Here is an 8,639-nt window from a genome sequence, read left to right on the forward strand (position 1 = left end):
TGCATTTGCCGAGAAGAGCATTTTGGTTATAGCTGCAGGAATTAAGAACCATTTGTTTGCTCAAGTCTAACCACCACACACCCTGCCCTCCCTATCCCACCTCCCCAGTCTAAGTGAAGTTCCAATATATTCTTTTGTACTTTAAAAAGTACAAACTAGCAGTGGATAAAGAAAATTGAAAGGCATCTACTCCCTCTAATCCAAAGTTCAGGCTGGTCTAAGAAAATTGTTATGAGGAGAAACAAAATCAATTCAAGACCTTAGACTTCAGTAACTCTTCCTCTGGCAGATGGGAGTAATTGTGAGCCTGGCTCACAAAAAAATTGATATGTCTCTGTGGCTGGAGCATAGACTCACAAAAGTGCTATCAACACTTGTCTGGGAGTAAGAGCACATCTAGCATTTATAATTTAACAACTGTTGTAATCTAACAGAATCTAACAGAAAACCAGCAGATATTGGTAGAAATTTAGTGGATAATAAGCAGATAGACGTCATCTTAATGAAGTGATCAGATTGATTCTATCTTTTTTTTTTTTTTTTAACTGATCCTATTTACAATTAGTTGATTTTGTACTGTTACTGCCTAAGTCATGGCTCTTTGTCTTTGAATTTCGTTCAGAAATTCATCTGGCTTGTAATGAGTTAAGTTTAGAAATCCCATTTTCCTGCTAATTACTATTCTAGTCTTGTCTCAAGGAAATTTGTTATTCTAGAGAGATGTAGGTAGATAACAGGGAGGCTGATGTACCACCATGCTATCTTTCAAGAATGTCTGGTTTGTTATCCAAATACGTTTGATCCAATATCTCTAACCTTGTAGGTGGACTCAAACAGTGAACATTTCTTAGTCACAGAAGGGAAGAAGGAGATTGATACTAGCCCCTCATTTTTTTAGTTCTGTAACAAATCATACTAATTTTGCCATTCATGATGTTAAAATCTTGTAACTAATCATAACTGTTACTTCTCTTCAAAGTCCTGTTTTGTGTCCTGTACTCCCTCAAAACTATAAAAAAGAGATGTCCCCCTCATTCAGGATCTTAGATTTGCTGAGGAAGCTAAGATTATATTTACTAGTGAATTCAGACTTAATTAATAAACTGACCATGATCAGAATTTTGGCCTCAGTTTACTGAATTTTGACTAAAATGATCATGAGAAACAAACAAATGCCATTTACCCACCAGGAATAGAAATCAGTAGCAGCTTCAAAGGTGGTGATATTCATACAGGGGTATAGCTTTAGAAACACGAATAAGCTGAACTATGTGTGCTCCCTTCCCCATCCATGACGTGAGAATCTATGTGTGACCCTATGAGTGTGGAGAGGGATTTTCCTGGGGTTTTACCTTGCTGTCGTGTTTGCTTTGCTTTACTTTGAGTTGTGCCCTTTGGTTTGATCTGTTAAAAAAATACCGATAAGTCTGATGGAGGCTCATGAGTTAGGGTTTTAGTTAAATGGCGCCCCAAGCTTGCAGCCAAGCTTGATGGGACTTTCTAGGGTCCATGTTGAAGAGACTTCTGGCTATACACATAAATGGGTTAAACTGAATTGGTGGCAAAACTGACAAAGGAACTAAATGAAATGGAAAAACAAGTGATCCCCTAAGTCTTCTCTCCTTCAGGCTATATCACACTGTCTCTGGGAGGAATACTGAAGGCACCAGCTTGCCAGCATGTGAGGTCATATAGGATTGTTATAGGCTGCTCTCAGGCCTTAAAGATTTGAGATTCAAATTCCCACAGGGTCTAATTTATATCTAGGAAGTTTTATATTCAAAGCCCACAGAGATTTGTTTGAACAAAAAGGAATACAACTGGCATAGGGCCATCCTTCTCCCTGGGTTGTTTGTCAGGGCACAGAGCACTTGCTAACTTCTGAAAGGGAGCAGAAATCTGGGAGTATGCAAGCTAACAGGGCCTTCTGTTTCAGTCTATCAGCAGCCATTCATGGGAAGTCTATTACACGTCCAATACTATGCTAGTCATTGTAATGCTTATGGCCCCTGCTCTCAAGAAATTTGACATTTATGTTGTAAAAATAAGATGTACAGTCATGGGTGTTTCAGTTGTCAACAGTTTTAAGCAGACTACATGCATATGTATGTGTATGAAGAGTGTCTACTGTCCAGAGAGTAGGCAGTTGGATAGAAAACTTACAGAGTTTAGCAATCAATGGGTTTATGTACATATACATGTGTACAGGTACAGATATTGGTGTGCATGTATATGCACATGTGTATATATACTTATATATGCACATATCTGTAACGTGTGTGTATAGCACAACACATATACATAAGCAAATAAAGAAAATAATAGTACCCACCTCCCAGGGTGATTGTGTCAATAAGGGGAAAGAAATAGTATTTATTAAGTACCTACTATGTCCAAGCACTGTTTTAAATACTTTACAGATATTCTCTCATTTTATTTTCATTTGAACAACAAAATGGTTTCTTTTTTAATCTCTTTTTTTTAATTAAGGAAATTAAGGAAGGAAAAGGTTTAATTTGCCAAGAATTACACAAGTATCTGGATCCAGGTAGTAGCAATAGTAGCAGTAGTAGCAGTAGCAGTAGTAATTAATAGTAGTAATACTAGTAATAATAGTAGCAGTAGTAGTAATAATAGTAGTAGTAGTAGTAATTAATAATAATAGTAATAGTAATAGCAGCAGCAATAGTAGTAATTAATAGTAGTAGTACTAGTAATAACAGCAGTAGTAGGAGTAGAAGTAGTAATAGTAGTAGTAGTAGTAGAAAGTAGTAGTAATTAATAATAGTAACAGTAATAATAACAGTAATAGTAGTAACCATTATAAACAGTAAACAGTAATACTAATTAATAATAGTAGTAACAGTAATTACTACTACTAACAGTAGTAGTAATAGCAGTAGCAGCAGTAGTAATAGTAATAGTAATTAATAGATGTAGTAATAATAATAGCTAACATTTGTAAGTGATACTTATAATACATATTTGCTATGTGCCAGTGCTAAGCACTTTACAATTTCTATCTCATCTGATCCTTATTACAATGCTGGGATGAAGGTGATATTGTTATCCCCATTTGATAACTGAGGAAACCGACATAGAGATTAAGTGACTTGCCTAGAGTCACACAGTTAGTAAGTGTTTCAGGCCAGATTCAAACTCAGGTCTTCCTCACTCCAACCCAGCTTTTTCTCCACTGTTAAAATAATCATTGTAAGGCTCTTTGCTAACCTTAAATTGCTATAGAAATTCTAGTTATTATGTTACATACATGTGTATATTTATATATAAATGATATTTCTGTATAAATACACATACACACATATATATAAACATGTGTGTGTAGTTAGCAATGCAAATAATAGAGATATAGACACTGATAGGAATGTGAACATAGACATGGATATGGCGTGACTGACATGATTGGTTGTATGATATTATATTATATATGATATGCTATGTCCCTGCAAATAGACAATGAGACAATGAGCTGGGCTGAGAATTGAACAGGAGGAGGGGAGCAGGCTAGGATGTCTTTGAGAAATAACAAGTTCTTTTAATGCTGCCAGTCTTCTCCCTGAACAAAACTCTTTCTAATACCAACTTTTTAAAAAACATTTTATATAGTTAGATAATTGACTCTAATTTATAGGAAATCAAGCCATTCTACAATTGATAAATGGTCAAAGGATATGAACAGACAATTCTCAGATGAAGAAATTGAAACTATTTCTAGCCATATTAAAAAATGCTCCAAGTCATTATTAATCAGAGAAATGCAAATTAAGACAACTCTGAGATACCACTACACACCTATCATATTGGCTAGAATGACAGGGAAAAATAATGCAGAATATTGGAGGGGATGTGGGAAAATTGGGACACTGATACATTGTTGGTGGAACTGTGAACACATCCAGCCATTCTGGAGAACAATTTGAACTATGTTCAAAAAGTTATCAAACTGTGCATACCCTTTGATCCAGCAGTGCTACTACTGGGCTTACATAATTACATAATTTTTTTTAAAGTAGTGGATATTCTAGTGGGAAAGAAAGGAAAGGGACAGGAAATATGCATTTATATATTTATATAATCTATCCCAGTGACCCACTACTCTATTTCTTAGCCAGTACCAAATGGTTTTGCTGACCACTGCTTTATAATATAGTTTTAGGTCTTAATTTAGGCTAAGCCACCTTCCTTTGCATTTTTAAAATTAATTCCTTAATATTCTTGACCTTTTGTTCTTCTAGATGAATTTTGTTACTATTTTTACTAGCTCTATAAAGTAATTTTTGGCAGTTTGGTTGTTTTGGCACTGAATAAGTAGATTATCATAGGTAAAAATTGTCATTTTTATTATATTTGCTCAGCCTACTCATGAGCAGTTGGTATTTTTCCAATTGTTTAGATCTAACTTTATTTGTGTTAATTGTGTTTATGTATTTCCTGGCTTTGTTTTGGCAGATAAACTCCCAAATATTTTATATTACCTACAGTTATTTTAAATGGGATTTCTCTTTCTATCTCTTGCTAATGAGCTTTATTGGTAACATAGAAATGCCAATGATTTATGTGGGCTTATTTTATATCCTGTAACTTTGTTATTCCCAATTGTTTCTAGTAGCTTTTTAATTGATTCTCTAGGATTCTCTAAGTATATCATCATATCATAAGTAAATTATGATCATTTTGTTTCTTCATTGTCTACTCTAATTCCTTCAATTTCTTTTTCTTCTCTTACTACTAAAATTAACATTTCTAGTATAATGTCAAATTATAATGGTGACAGTGGGCAACCTTGTTTCTCTTGGGTAAGTCATTTAACCCTGTTTGCCTCTCAATTTCCTCATATGTAAAATGAGTTGGAGAAGGAAATGGCAGACCATTTTAATATTTTTGCCTAGAAAATACCCAAAATGGTCATGAAGAATTGGATGAGATACAAAGTTCAGATCATCTTCCCACTGTTTGTACCACAAATCTTTATAATCCACACAACAGTTATACAGCAGTTACTCAATGAGTGTCATTGACCAATCATCACATGCAAGAATTGAATGAAGTTCATGATTCTACATGAACTGATGCAAAGTGAAATGAGCAAAACCAGAAGATCATTATATATGGCAACATCAAGACTATATGATGATCAATTCTGACGGACGTGGCCCTCTTCAACATTGAGAAATGTTCCACTTGTTCAGTGATGAAGAGAAACATCTATACCCAGAGAGAGAACCATTGGAACAGAGGGTGGAATACAACATAGCATTCTCATTCTTTCTATTGTTATTTGCTTGCATTTTTTTTCTCAGTTTTTCTTTTTCTTCCTTTTTGATCTGATTTTTCTTGTGCAACCAGATAACTGTACAAATATGCATACACATATTGGATCTAACATGTATTTCAACATATTTAACATGTATTGGACTACCTGCCAGCTAGGGAAGGGGGTGAGGGGAAGGAGAGGAAAATTTGCAACAGAAGGTTATTCAAGGATCAATGTTGGAAAAATTACCCACGCATATACTTTGTGAATAAAAAGCTTTAATTAAAAAAAAAAAGATCACTCCATTTCCAGAATTGTACCTCTGGAAATCAGTTTCCACCTTATTCATTGCTTTGGATGAGATCATTTAGGTAACAAAGAGACAATGTTTTCAAGGCAACAATTTTGAAAGCCATTGTGGTGCTTTTTAGAAGCTGTTATAAGTGAAACAAGGTTGTCCACTATCACCATTACTATTCAATATTTTATTAGAAATGCTAACCAATAAGAGTCGAGAAAGAGATTAAAGGAATAAGAGTAGGTAATGAGGAAATCAAACTATCACTCTTTGCAGATGACATGATGGTATACTTAGAGAGCCCCAGAGATTCTAATAAAAAGCTATTAGAAATAATTAGAAATAATTCACAACTTTAGCAAAGTTGCAAGATACAAAATAAGTCCACATAAATCCTCAGCATTTTTATACATCACCAACAAAAATGCAAAAGCAAGGGATACAAAGAGAAATTCCATTCAAAACAGTTGTCGAGAGTATAAAATATTTGGGAATCCATCTACCAAAGAAAAGTCAGGAATTATATGAGCAAAATTACAAAACACTTGCCACAAAAATAAAGTCAGATTTAAATAACTGGAAAGACATTAATTGTTCTTGGATAGGCCAAGTGAATATAATAAAAATGACAATACTCTCCAAATCTATTTATTTAGTGCTATACCAATCAGACTCCCAAGAAACTAATTTATTGACCTAGAAAAAATAACAACAAAATTCATATGGAAGAATAAAAAGTCGAGAATTTCAAGGGAATTAATGAAAAAAAGTCAGATGAAAAAAGTCTAGCTGTACCTGACCTAAAGCTATATTATAAAGCAGCAGTCACCAAAACCATTTGGTATTGGTATTGGTTAAGAAACAGACTAGTTGATCAGTGGAACAGATTAGGTACACAGGACAAAATAGGGTACAACTATAGCAATCTAGAGTTTAACAAACCCAAAGATACCAACAGTAGGGATAAGAATTCATAATTTGAAAAAAACTGTTGGGAAAACTAGAAATTAGTATGGCAGAAATTAGATATGGACCCACACTTAACACCATATACCAAGATAAGATCAAAATGGGTCCATGATTTAGGCATAAATAGATTAGAGAAACAGAGATTAGATAAACAGATTAGAGGAATTGTCTACCTCTCAGACCTGTGGAGGAGGAAGGAATTTATGACCAAAGGAGAACAAGAGATTATTATTGATCACAAAATAGAAGATTTTGATTACATCAAATTAAAAAGCTTTTGTACAAACAAAACTAATGCAAATAAGATTAGAAGGGAAGTAACAAATTGGGAAAATATTTTTACAATTAAAGGTTCTGATAAAGGCCTCATTTCCAAAATATGTAGAGAACTGACTCTAATATGTAAGAAATCAAACCATTCTCCAATTGATAAATGGTCAAAGGATATGAACAGACAATTCTCAGATAATGAAATTGAAACTATATCCACTTATATGAAAGAGTGTTCCAAATCACTACTGATCAGAAAAATGCAAATTAAGACAACTCTGAGATACCACTACACACCTGTCAGATTGGCTAAGATGACAGGAAAAGATAATGATGAATGTTGGAGGGGATGTAGGAAAACTGGGACACTAATACATTGTTGATGGAGTTGTGAAAGAATCCAGCCATTCTGGAGAGCAATTTGGAACCATGCCCCAAAAGTTATCAAACTGTGCATACTCTTTGATCCAGCAGTGCTACTACTGGGCTTATATCCCAAAGAAATACTAAAGAAGGGAAAGGGACTTGTATGTGTCAAAATGTTTGTGGCAGCCCTTTTCATAGTGGCTAGAAGCTGGAAGATGAATGGATGTCCATCAATTGGAGAATGGTTGGGTAAATTATGGTAAATGAACGTTATGGAATATTATTGCTCTGTAAGAAATGACCAGCAGGATGAATACAGAGAGGTTTGGAGAGACTTGCATTAACTGAGGCTGAGTGAAATGAGCAGAACCAGGAGATCACTATACACTTCAACAACAATACTGTATGAAGATGTATTCTGATGGAAGTGGAAATCTTCAACATAAAGAAGATCCAACTCACTTCAATGATCAATGATGGACAGAAACAGCTACACCCAGAGAAGGAACACTGGGAATTGAATGCAAACTGTTTGCACTACTGTCTTTCTACCCAGGTTACTTATGCCTTCAGACTCCAATTATTACCATGCAACAAGAAAATTGGATTTACACACATATATTCTATCTAGGTTATACTATAACACATTTAATATGTATGGGATTGCCTGTCATCTAGGGGAGGGAGAGGAAAATTTGGAAAAATGAATACAAGGGATAATGTTGCAAAAAAAATTACTCATGCATATGTACTGTCAAAAAGTCATAATTATAAAATTAATTTAAAAAAGAAGCTGTTAAAAAATTTCCAAGTAATGCATCTATTTTCATAATTATAATACAGAAGAAACAACAAGTCAGGGGGAGGGAGAAAAACAACCAAACAAAATTATTCCTCTTTAAGATGTTAGTTGATCATGAAAGTCAACATGGAGACAACTAGGTGGTGTAGTGGAGAGAGCACCAGCCCTAGAATCAAATCTGGCTTTACACTTGATGCATACTAGCTGTGTGATCCTGGGTAAATAACTAAATTCCAACTGCTTAAAAAAAAAAATCAGTGTAGCATGGTGACTAGAGGGCTGATCTTGGAATCAGAAAGGCCAGAGTTCATGTCATTTCTCTAATATGTACTAATTCATATAACCATGACCAAGTTACTTAGCATCTCCATGCTCAACAGGTAATTTCTCTAGCACTAAAGTGCTAGATCTGCAATAAACCAGATCTGCTTCATTGAATATATCATCTGTTGCTAAGTGAGTAGAACCAAGAGAACATTGTAGACAGCAATGAGAAGATTATTATGTAATGATCAACTCTGATGGACGTGGCTCTTTTTCAACAATGAGGTGATTCAGGCCCATTTCAATAGACTTGTGATGGAGAGGATCATCTGCATCCAGAAAGAGGCCTGTGGAGACTGAATGTGGATCACAACATAGTATGTTCACTTTTTGGG

This window comes from Sminthopsis crassicaudata, chromosome 2 (genome assembly GCF_048593235.1).
Source record: "Sminthopsis crassicaudata isolate SCR6 chromosome 2, ASM4859323v1, whole genome shotgun sequence".
NCBI classification, from domain to species: domain Eukaryota; kingdom Metazoa; phylum Chordata; class Mammalia; order Dasyuromorphia; family Dasyuridae; genus Sminthopsis; species Sminthopsis crassicaudata.